The following is a 12,636-nucleotide window of genomic DNA, read 5'->3' on the forward strand; positions in this document are numbered from 1 at the left end:
GTGTTAACATACGATATTTCTTTTTCTCTTTCTGACTTACTTTACTCTGTATGACAGTCTCTAGATCCATCCACCTCTCTACAAATGACCCAGTTTCATTCCTTTTTATGGCTGAGTAATATTCCATTGTGTCTATGTACCACATCTTCTTTATCCATTCATCTGTCAACGGACATTTAGGTTGCTTCCATGACCTGGCTATTGTAAATAGTGCTGCAATGAACACTGGGGTGCATGTGTCTTTTTGAATTATGGTTTTCTCAGGGTATATGCCCGTAGTGGGATTGCTGGGTCGTATGGTAATTCTATTTTTAGTTTTTTAAGGAACCTCCATACTGTTCTCCATAGTAACTGTATCAATTTACATTCCCACCAACAGTGCAAGAGGGTTCCATTTTCTCCACACCCTCTCCAGCATTTGTTGTTTGTAGATTCTCAGATGATGCCCATTCTAACTGGTATGAGGTGATACCTCACTGTAGTTTTGATTTGCATTTCTCTAATAATTAGTTATGTTGAGCAGCTTTTCATGTGCTTCTTGGCCATCTGTATGTCTTCTTTGGAGAAATGTCTACTTAGGTCTTCTGCCCATTTTTTGATTGGGCTGTTGGTTTTTTTAATATTGAGCTACAGGAGCTATTTATATATTTTGGAGATTAATACTTTGTCCATTGATTCGTTTGTAAATATTTTTTCCCATTCTGAGGGTTGTCTTTTCGTCTTCTTTGTAGTTCCCATTGCTTTGCAAAAGCTTTTAAGTTTCATTAGGTCCCATTTGTTTATTCTTGTTTTTATTTCCATTACTCTAGGAGGTGGATCAAAAAAGATCTTGCTATGATTTATGTGAAACAGTATTCTTCTTATGTTTTCCTCTAAGAGTTTTATAGTGTCCAGTCTTACATTTAGGTCTCTAATCTTTTTTGAGTTTACTTTTGTGTATGGTGTTAGGGAGTGTTCTAATTTCATTCTTTTACATGTAGCTGTCCAGTTTTCCCAGAACGACTTACTGAAGAGGCTGTCTTTTCTCCATTGTATATTCTTGCCTCCTTTACCAAAGATAAGGTGACCATAAGTGCGTGGATTTATCTCTGGGCTTTCTATCCTGTTCCATTGATCTATATGTCTGTTTTTGTGCCAGTACCATACTGTCTTGATTACTGTAGCTTTGTAGTATAGCCTGAAGTCAGGGAGTCGGATTCTGCCAGCTCTGTTTATTTCCGTCAAGACTACTTTGGCTATTCGGGGTCTTTTCTGTCTCCATACAAATTTTAAGATTTTTTTGTTCTAGTTCTGTGAAAAATGCCATTGGTAATTTGATAGGGATTGCAATGAATCTGTAGATTGCTTTGGGTAGTATAGTCATTTTCACAATATTGATTCTTCCAATCCAATAACATGGTATATCTCTCCATTTGTTTGTATCATTTTAATTCCTTACATCAGTGTCTTATAGTTTTCTGCATACAGGTCTTTTGTCTGCCTAGGTAGGTTTATTCCTAGGTATTTTATTCTTTTTGTTGCAATGGTAAATGGGAGTGTTTCCTTAATTTCTCTTTCAGATTTTTCATCATTAGTGTATAGGAATGCAAGTGATTTCTGTGCATTAATTTTGTATCCTGCAACTTTACCCAATTCATTGGTTGGCTCTAGTAGTTTTCTGGTGGCATCCTTACAATTCTCTATGTATAGTATCATGTCATCTGAAAATAGTGACAGTTTTACTTCTTCTTCTCCAATTTGTATTCCTTTTATTTCTTTTGCTTCTCTGATTGTTGTGGCTAGGACTTCCAAAACTATGTTGAATGATACTGGTGAGATTGGACATTCTTGTCTTGTTCCTGATCTTAGAGGAAATGCTTTCAGTTTTTCACCATTGTGAATGATGTTTGCTGTGGGTTTGTCGTCTATGGCCTTTATTATATTGAGGTAGGTTCCCTCTATGCCCACCTTCTGGAGAGTTTTTATCATAAATGGGTGTTGAATTTTGTTGAAAGCTTTTTCTGCATCTATTGAAATGATCATGTGTTTTTTCTTAGTCAATTTGTTAATATGGTGTATCACACTGATTGATTTGCATATATTGAAGAATCCTTGCATCCCTGGGATAAATCCCATTTGATCATGGTGTATGACCCTTTTAATGTGTTGCCGGATTCTGTTTGCTAGTATTTTGTTGAGGACTTTTGCATGTATATTCATCAATGATATTGTCTGAAATTTTCTTTTTTTGTAGTATCTTTCTCTGGTTTTGGTAACAGGGTGATGGTGGCCTCATAGAATGAGTTTGGGAGTATTCCGTCCTCTGTAATTTTTTGGAAGAGTTTGAGAAGGACAGGTGTTATCTCTTCTCTAAATGTTTGATAGAATTCACCTGTGAAGCCATCTGGTCCTGGACTTTTGTTTGTTGGAAGATTTTTAATCACAATTTCAATTTCATTACTTGTGATTGGTCTGTTCATATTTTCTATTTCTTCCTGGTTCAGTCTTGGAAGGTTATACCTTTCTAAGAATTTGTCCATTTCTTCCAGGTTGTCCATTTTATTGGTATAGAGCTGCTCGTAGTAGTCTCTTAGGATGCTTTGTATTTCTGCGATGTCCGTTGTAACTTCTCCTTTTGCATTTCTAATGTTATTGATTTGAGTCCTCTCCCTCTTTTTCTTGATGGGTCTGGCTAAAGGCTTATCAATTTTGTTTATCTTTTCAAAGAACCAGCTTTTATTTTTATTGATCTTTGCTATTGTTTTCTTTGTTTCTATTTCTTTTATTTCTGCTCTGATCTTTATGATTCCTTTCCTTCTACTAACTTTGGGTTTTGTTTGTTGTTCTTTCTCTAGTTCCTTTAGGTATAGGTTAGATTGTTTATTTGAGATGTTTCTTTTTTCTTGAAGTAGGCTTGTATTGCTATAAACTTCCCTCTAAGAACTGCTTTTGCTGCATCCTATAGGTTTTGGATTGTCGTGTTTTCATTGTCATTTGCCTCTAGGTATTTTTTGATTTCCTCTTTGATTTCTTCAGTGATCTTTTGGTTATTTAGTAATGTATTGTTTAGCCTCCATGTGTTTGTGTTTTTTTCATTTTTTTCCGTATAACTGATTTCTAATCTCGTAGCATTGTGGTCAGAAAAAATGCTTGATACAATTTCAATTTTCTTAAAGTTACTGAGGCTTGATTTGTGACCCAAAATTGATCTATCCTGGAGAATGTTCCATGTACACTTGAGAAGAAAGTGTAGTCTGCTGTTTTGGGGTGGAATTTCCTACAAATGTCAATTAAATCTATCTGGTCTATTGTGTCATTTAAAGCTTGTGTTTCCTTATTAATTTTCTGTTTGGATGATCTGTCCATTGGTGTGAGTGAGGTGTTAAAGTCCCCCACTATTATTGTGTTACTGTCAATTTCCTCTTTTATAGCTGTTAGCAGTTGCCTTATGTATTGAGGTGCCCCTATGTTGGGTGCGTATGTATTTATAATTGTTATATCTTCTTCTTGGATTGATCCCTTGATCATTATGTAGTGTCCTTCCTTGTCTCTTGTAACATTCTTTATTTTAAAGTCTATTTTATCTGATATGAGAATTGCTACTCCAGCTTTCTTTTGATTTCCATTTGCATGGAATATCTTTTTCCATTCCCTCACTATCAGTCTGTATGTGTCCCTAGGTCTGAAGTGGGTCTCTTGTAGACAGCATATATATGGGTTTTGTTTTTGTATCCATTCAGCAAGCCTGTGTCTTTTGGATGGAGCATTTAATCCATTCACGTTTAAGGTAATTATGGATATGTATGTTCCTATGACCATTTTGTTAATATTTTTGGGTTTGTTTTTGTAGGTCCTTTTCTTGTCTTGTGTTTCCCACTTAGAGAAGTTCCTTTAGCATTTGTTGTAGAGCTGGTTTGGTGGTGCTGAATTCTCTTAGCTTTTGCTTGTCTGTAAAGCTTTTGATTTCTCTGTTGAATCTGAATGGGATCCTTGCTGGGTAGAGTAATCTTGGTTGCAGGTTCTTCCCTTTCATCACTTTAAATATATCATGCCACTCCCTTCTACCTTGTAGAGTTTCTGCTGAGAATTCAGCTGTTAACCTTATGGGAGTTCCCTTGTATGTTATTTGTTGTTTTTCCCTTGTTGCTTTCAATAATTTTTCTTTGTCCTTAATTTTTGTCAGTTTGATTACTATGTGTCTCAGCATGTTTCTCCTTGAGTTTATCCTGCCTGGGACTCTCTGCATTTCCTGGACTTGGGTGGCTATTTCCTTTCCCATGTTAAGGAAGTTTTTGAGTATAATCTCTTCAAATATTTTCTCAGGTCCTTTCTCTCTCTCTTCTCCTTCTGGGACCCCTATAATGCGAATATTGTTGTGTTTAATGTTGTCCCAGAGGTCTCTTAGGCTGTCTTCATTTCTTTTCATTCTTTTTTCTTTATTCTGTTCCGTGGCAGTGAATTCAACCATTCTATCTTCCAGGTCACTTATCCATTTTCGTGCCTCAGTTATTCTGCGTCTGATTCCTTCTAGTGTATTTTTCATTTCAGTTATTGTACTGTTCATCTCTGTTTGTTTGTTCTTTAATTCTTCTAGGTCTTTGTTAAACATTTCTTGCATCTTCTCAATCTTTGCCTCCATTCTTTTTCTGAGGATCTGAATCATCTTCACTATCATTATTCTGAATTCTTTTTCTGGAAGGTTGCCTATCTCCACTTCATTTAGTTGTTTTTCTGGAGTTTTATCTTGTTCCTTCATCTGGTACATAGCCCTCTGCCTTTTCATCTTCTCTTTCTGTGAATGTGGTTTATGTTCCACAGGCAGGATTGTAGTTCTCCTTGCTTCTGCTGTCTGCCCTCTGGTGGATGACGCTATCTAACAGGTTTGTCCAAGTTTCCTGATGGGAGGGACTGGTGGTGGATAGAGCTGGCTGTTGCTCTGGTGGGCAGAGCTCAGTAAAACTTTAATCAGCTTGTCTGCTGATGGGTGGGGCTGGGTTCCCTCCCTGTTGGTTTTTAGCCTGAGGCAACCCAACACTGGAGCTACCTGGGCTCTTTGGTGAGGCTAATGGCGGACTCTGAGAGGGCTCATGCCGAGGAGTACTTCCCAGAACTTCTGTTGCCAGTTTCCTTGTCCTCACGGTGAGACACAGCCACCCTCCACCTCTGCAGAAGACCCTCCAACACTAGCAGGCAGGTCTGGTTCAGTCTCCTATGGGGTCACTGCTCCTTCCCCTGGGTCCCGATATGCACACTACTTTGTGTGTGCCCTCCAAGAGTGGAGACTCTGTTTCCCCCGTCCTGTCAAAGTACTGCAATCAAATCCCACTAGCCTTCAAAGTCTGATTCTCTAGGAATTCCTCCATCCGTTGCCAGACCCCCAGGTTGGGAAGCCTGCTGTGGGGCTCAGAACCTTCATCCCAGTGAGTGGACTTCTGTGGTATAAGTGTTCTCCAGTTTGTGAGTCACCCACCCAGCAGTCATGCGGTTTGATTTTATTGTGACTGCCCCCCTCCTACCATCTCATTGTGGCTTCTCCTTTGTCTTTGGATGTGGGGTATGTCTTTTGGTGAGTTCCAGTGTCTTCCCGTTGATGATTGTTCAGCAGTTAGTTGTGATTCCGGTGCTCTCGCAAGAGGGAGTGAGCGCACGTCCTTCTACTCCACCATCTTGAACTAATCCGAGAACTGAAATCTTAACAATCTTGATTCCTCTGGTCCATGAACAAGATACAGCTTCAATTAATTAGATGTTCTTTGATTTTTCTCAATGATTTATAGCTTTCAACATACAAATCTTACACAAATTTTTTTTAGATTTATCCCTATGTATTTTATATTTTAATTCAATTTTAATTATACTTTTTATTAATTTCAATTTTAATTTTCCATTATCAGTATAGAAAAATGCAATTGATTTTTGTGTATTAACCTTTTATCTTATGACTTTTCTAAACTCACATCTTAGTGAATGCAATGTTGAACAGAAGTAATTAAAGCATACACTTTGCACTGTCTCCAACTCTTGGGTGAAGGCATTTGGTCTTTCACCATTAAGTTAGTTATGAGCTGTTGGCTTTTATAGTTATGCTCTTTATCAACTTGAGGAAATTCCCTTCTGTTCCACATTTGTTAAGAGTTCCTTCATGATGGTTGTTGACTTTTTCAAATGTCTTTACTACATCTATTGACATGATCATATTTTTTTCCTCATTGATATGGTGATTTACATTAATTGATTTTTTTGAATGTTCAACTAAGCTAGCTGTTTGTAAAGACCCCCCACAATATAAACTTACTCTCTATATATTCAGCCAAATTTTGCACAAGGTGCAATCACAAACCCTAAGCTGTGGGACCTCACTATCCTGACTGACTGACACTCATCCTTTGACCCACAATCCTCTTTTCCCTTCACCTATCTGGACCCCTGTCTACTTTCAAGGTCCAGTTCAATTCCACCTCTTCCATGAGCCTTTCTCCAGTTATCTAAGTTCTCTCTCCATGGGCCAATCATTTGAAGATGAGCACTCTTCCAAATTTTTATTATCAAGGAGCAATATCAAGAAAAGGGAGAAATTGCTGGAGGCCAGCAAATGGAGATAAGAGTCAGTGGAGGATAGTAGGGTAGCATAATGTTTGAGTATCACAACTGGTATTTTTCTCCTAGCACAATAACAGAGGGAATTTCTAGTTCTAGTTCTGGGGAGATTCCAGTCATGTTATGCCCATAGATAATCCTCCTCCCACCCTTACTGTTCTTGGAGCAATTCTGAAAGACTGTGCTCATTTTTTTTTTTTTTGGTGGAACTGCAAAGATAAAGAGAGCCTCCTGTTTCTCTGAAAATACTTTGTAAAAATATGGATAAAATAAAGATAAAATGTTGCATATATTTATACAATAAATGCTCAGCAGTACCTTGTATGAAACATTGTGCTAACCTTTGTAGGGGATACAAAGATCAGATCTGTTTGACATATCTGAATTTAAATTACACATAATGCAATTTATGTATACTTATGTTTACTTATTATTTCTTGTGTTGAAATCTCTATTCCTTTGTAGTTCCCCCACCCCAGAAACACACACTCAGCTTCCTTCTACCCATGGAAAAGTGCTATTCAATATACAAATACTAAAATATATGATCACATAAAAACATTATTAACATCAATTTAGCACTATTTTGCATAGGTTTACACAACCAGTTTCATTATCAAACAATTGTGAAATATAATCCTTAATTTGTAAAAATAATTTTGAATATTTTGTCATAATCTTTGACTAGAAAACCCATTTAAAACATAGCAGACTGGTTTTAATAAAAATGAAAAGCACCTTGTTTAAAGCCAGCTTTTAGAATTAAAACCATATGGGAGCTCTGAACTGTGCAGCTTTTGGCTCTGTCAGGATTTCTGTGATGAAACTGGCACCTGTTTTCATGGAAGTATTTTGCCACCTATGCTGTTGGACATTTGCAGCTTTGGCCTTAATAACAGTCTCCAGCTGATTATTAAATTACCTGGGTAAGGAACTGCAAACTGTTAAGTATTTCTTTTTGAAATTTATTTGTCTTAGTATGGCAGACATAGTACAGACTAACTGCAGAAATTGCCAAATGTTGGATTAGCACTACCCCCCTCAGATCAGAATCTTAAGACACAACAGTAAAACTTTGGTGATTTCCATGATCCAAGATGACAAACAAAGAAGAAAGTCTGATACTGTAAATGATAGTGGGGATTTTTCTCCTTTATATTAAAACTCAGCTAATTAAAGTTCAGCTGGAATTTACAGTACTCAGTGGTCAAAATCAGATGTATGACTTGAACTACAAGTCAACTGCATTAAGAGTAATAGACCAGGATACTTGATGAATCCTAGTTTTACATGTTACCCATTTCAAATTCTCTGTGCAAGTCTGAATTCTACCTTGAATAATTTAGGAATCATCTGCATGAGAAAGTCTGTGTGAATAGACTTTCTTCTATCCTTTGAAATAATATTGATTTTCTGCTGTTTTTCTAGCTAAGCCTTGTCAACCTAAAGTAAATAATTTATTAGTTCTAGTAAAGATATGATGGTAAAAGAAGAAACAACATAGAACCGTTTATGAAAGGAATGCTTCAAAAGTCTGCAGCTATGTAGAGTCTTCTTCAGTGCCTATTTATAAGCCATCAATGAAAACCAGTATAGACAGTTCAGAGTATTTGAGCTGAGAGGTAATATAGGAATTACCCAAGGGAAGAGGAATACCTTGTTCACCCTTTGCCAGCTCCTGCAGAGCCATGCCACACTTAGGAGGAAATAACCTCCACAAACAGAAAGAAGTCTTCTCTCAAAGGGATAACCTTTGATCCCTTCCTGTAAGGTGTGTTTGTAAGGTGTGTTTGCTGTATTATTTAAGAATATTCAATTCTCCTATGAAAGACAAGAAAAGCAAATGGAATCAATGAAACTCATGAGAAACATTAAATATATATAGTAAGTATAAAAGTAGCTATGAGACACAGGAGAAACTCATGTTAAGCATAGATAGTAAGTTAGTACCCTGTGAGATTACAAGACACAGATAGAGTAAGAAGAGCATAGGTGATAAATATAGGTGGAGATGGAAAGACCAAAGACACCAAATATTCATATGGCACATGAGACACCAAAGCTTCATATTCTACTAAATATTTATGAGGCAAAAGAGATATCAAATATTTATGAGATACTCAATACTCATGGGATTTAAAATTGCCCCCCACCCATTGGTGACACCCATTCTGGCTCACGTGTCCTCTGCCTAAGACATGCAGATAAAATCTACAACTGCTCTGCAAGCTAATGGGCAAGCTACAGCTGTGGCCAGGAATATTTGCCCCTGTGTCTCTCCTAAAGCACAAGCATTTATTGACTTCAGGCACTTTATATTGGCTGAGTTCCTTGCTCACTCTCAACTCTGGTCCTTGTAATTACCCTGACAGTGGGAATGACTGATGAGGAAGAGAGAAAGATAAGACATAGGAACACTGTATAGCACAGAATTCACATAGTGTGGTCCTTCCAACTCTCTATCCTTTCCTAAATGTATTAACCTACCCCACCTATTTTCTCTTACTTCTCACTCTATTTTAAGTTGATTCAATAAATCATAAATTTTGATGATTTGAGTTTAGTCTCTGAGTCTTTCTGTTCTGTGACCTCTGGGAAAGCTTCTCTGGTTGTATACTTGCAGGCTTCCATTGAACTGTAATTTCCCTATATGACACCGCATCTCCACCACCTCCAATGTTGACTCTCAGCCTTGCAGTCCTGTTTGGTGTAGAGTATGACAGGTATTTAAGGAATCCAGAAGGATCTCAATGATGCTGTTGAGCTCTCCAGACTTAGACCCTCTTGCTGTCATCTATGCCTAAACAACAAAGCACTTTCCTATACTTGAGACATTTTTTATATGAGTAGATTAATTTTCCTTACATAATCTCCCATTTCTTTCTAACCTTTAGGTTGCCAGTTTTCCATTTTATTAGTTTTGTCATAAATAATTTTTCTATTTTAGATCATTACTGGAGAAATTTTTCACTACATTATTGAGAGTCTTCCTCCCACTCCTGCCCTAGTCACACAGTTTCTTTTTCCACAAACAGCAAATATTTTCAGTTTTTTGAGTAGGAGAAAGTAGATAAAAAAGAATGACTCAAGTCACTCAACCAAATTTAATTTTTACACTGTTCCCAAGTCTGGTAAGGATGAGAGGAAATAATTTAACCAATTTCCATCAAAAAACATTTAAAGTATTTTATTATTAATTGTAAAAATAGTTAAAAGTGGGTTTTTTGGTACTTTGCATTATGTAAAGGAATTTTCAAATTATATGTTTTGATAATCATTGAAACTCCTAGAGAAATTAATATAATACTAGATGTGTGATCACAGGCAAGTTCCTTATCCCCTCTGTGCCTCAGTTTTCTCATCCCACCCATAAAAATGAAAATACCAATAGTACCTATCTCATAAGGTTGTTATAAGTATTAAAATAACTAATGCATGTAAAGTGCTTAGAATAAATGCCTAGTACTTAATCATTTGAATCGCTTCTTTTGTAAATTGTTCATGTCCTTTTATGATTTCTCTATGACATATTCATCTTTAAGAGAATAATGTTGTAAGCATTCACCATTTATAAAAGATGTAAACCAGTTATAAAGATAATACTACTTAGAATTAGACTTTATTGAACTCTTGCCATGTCCCAGGCATTCTGCAAAGTACTTTATCTAGATAATCTCATTTAATACTCAAAACAACCTTATGAGTAGATTCGTTATTATGTCACTTTAACAGATAAGAAAATGGAAACATCATTATTAATTAGTTTCCCCAAGGTCACGCAACTATAACATATAGACAAATCTTAAACCAATGAATTTATCCATTTCTGTCTCTAAGGTTCATACTGTTAATATTGTGCTTTAGTGCCCTCAGTCAAAATTTTTTTTTTTTTGGCAGCGCCGTGCAGCATGCAGAATCTTAGTTCCCTGACCAGAGACAGAACCCATGTCCCCTACAGTAGAAGTGCAGAGTCTTAACCACTGGACTGCCAGGGAAGTCCCTATCAAAACTTCTTAAATATTTCACACTCTATAATTTGCCTATTAGCTTTCCTTAATTACGAAACAGAAATGTTTCATTTTATGTAGTAATATCTAACAATGTTTTGTAGTTTCTTTCATTGTTTTAATGATTAGAAAGTCATTTCCCTCCCCAAGATAAGATATTCTGTGATATTTTCTAGTTGCTTTAGAGTGCTTTTAAATAACATTTAATTCATTGATCAATTTGGTATTTATGTTTTTAATATGAAGTTAGGGATAACTTGATTTTCACCTCCAAATAAATAACCAATTGTCCCAGCACCATTCATCACATAATTTGTTCTTTTACTAATATGTGAATTCACTGTAACTACACAAACTGAGGGGCATTCTTGCTTATAAATTTGAATTATGGGAATATGAAAACATACTCTACTATGAAAATGTTAACAAAGCATTATTTGTGCACAAAATTTAATACCTGCACTCTAAATTTAAAATCTCTCAAGAATATGGTAATTCCAAAAAGAGAAGTAGGAAAAAATGATATACCATCTATGTTCCCGTGCTGCATGCTGCCTGAAGCACAGTGTTGTGTATTCCAGTAAATGATGTTCCTGGTCTGTGAAGCCCTGTAACCAGCAACTGGTGAGTTAGTTTGGGCTCCCCCAGAAGCCACATCCCTCACCCCCAAAAATTCGAATGGAGATGGTTTATTTGAGAGGTGATCTGAGGAAACACTGGTAGGGGAATGGGGAATTGAAAGATAAATGGAAAATGACCAAGGAAGAGTGCCTTATCAAACTCTTTATCGGGGCTTCCCTGGTGGCGCAGTGGTTGAGAGTCCGCCTGCCGATGCAGGGGACACGGGTTCTTGACCTGGTCCGGGAAGATCCCACATGCCGCGGAGCGGCTGGGCCCGTGAGCCATGGCCGCTGAGCCTGCGTGTCCGGAGCCTGTGCTCCGCAACGGGAGAGGCCACAACAGTGAGAGGCCCGCGTACCGCACAAAAAAAAAAAACAACAAAAAACCTCTTTATCGCTGTGGGCAAAGTTTAAACCTGTCAGTGCAGACCTCATTCCTTGGAGGTGTCTACCCTAGGAATGAGGGAGCTGGAGATTTTATGCAGCAACTCTCATCAGTCTGTGGTTAAAAGTTACTGGCAGTGGTGTTACTTCTTCAACACTTCCAGCTGCCTCTGGAGGCAGACCTTGCTTCAGCAGCCAGATGACGGCGGAGAGAATGGGGGGTGCACTACAATAGTGAGCTCAGGGGACTGGGATAGGGATTTAAGCCTGCTTTCTGCTCCAATGGTAAACAGAAACGCCATTAGTCAGCATTCATCCTGAATGAGTTGCTGAATTATGGGAAATCTTTAGGAATAAGTCCCTTGTGATTGCTTGTGATGGAAGTGTGACTACTTTTTAGGATGATCTATTCATCTACTCTATCCATTCTGTCTATTCTAGGGTGATTATTCTGATCTATTACTCTGTCAATCAACTCTTGCACTGCTTTTTTTTTTTTTAACATCTTTATTGGAGTATAATTGCTTTACAATGGTGTGCTAGTTTCTGCTCTACAACCAAGTGAATCAGCCACACATACATCCCCATATCTCCTCCCTCCTGCGTCTCCCTCCCTCCCACCCTCCCTATCCCACCCCTCCAGGCAGCCACAAAGCACCTAGCTATCTCCCTGTGCTATGAGGTTGCTTCCCACTAGCTATCAGTTTTACATTTGGTAGTGTATATATGTTCATGCCACTCTCTCACTTTGTCCCAGCTCACCCTTCCCCCTCCCCGTCTTGCACTACTTTGATATTTTAATCACAATAGTTAGGCATTTTAGGGCAAATCCCTCCTTTTTATATTTTTCTTCAGAATGTTTTTAGCTAATTTCATTCTTCCAAGTGAAAATCAGAATTTTTGCATGAAGTCCCACACCCACCAAAGAAAGAAATCCTGTCAGTAAATATATTAGGATTTCAAAAATTAATTTAGTAAGAATTAACCTTTAGAAACAAAATCAGTCTTCCTGTACAAATCTGCAAATTCAACTCTTCTTTTATACCTCT

Source organism: Globicephala melas, chromosome 9 (genome assembly GCF_963455315.2).
Source record: "Globicephala melas chromosome 9, mGloMel1.2, whole genome shotgun sequence".
Taxonomy (NCBI): domain Eukaryota; kingdom Metazoa; phylum Chordata; class Mammalia; order Artiodactyla; family Delphinidae; genus Globicephala; species Globicephala melas.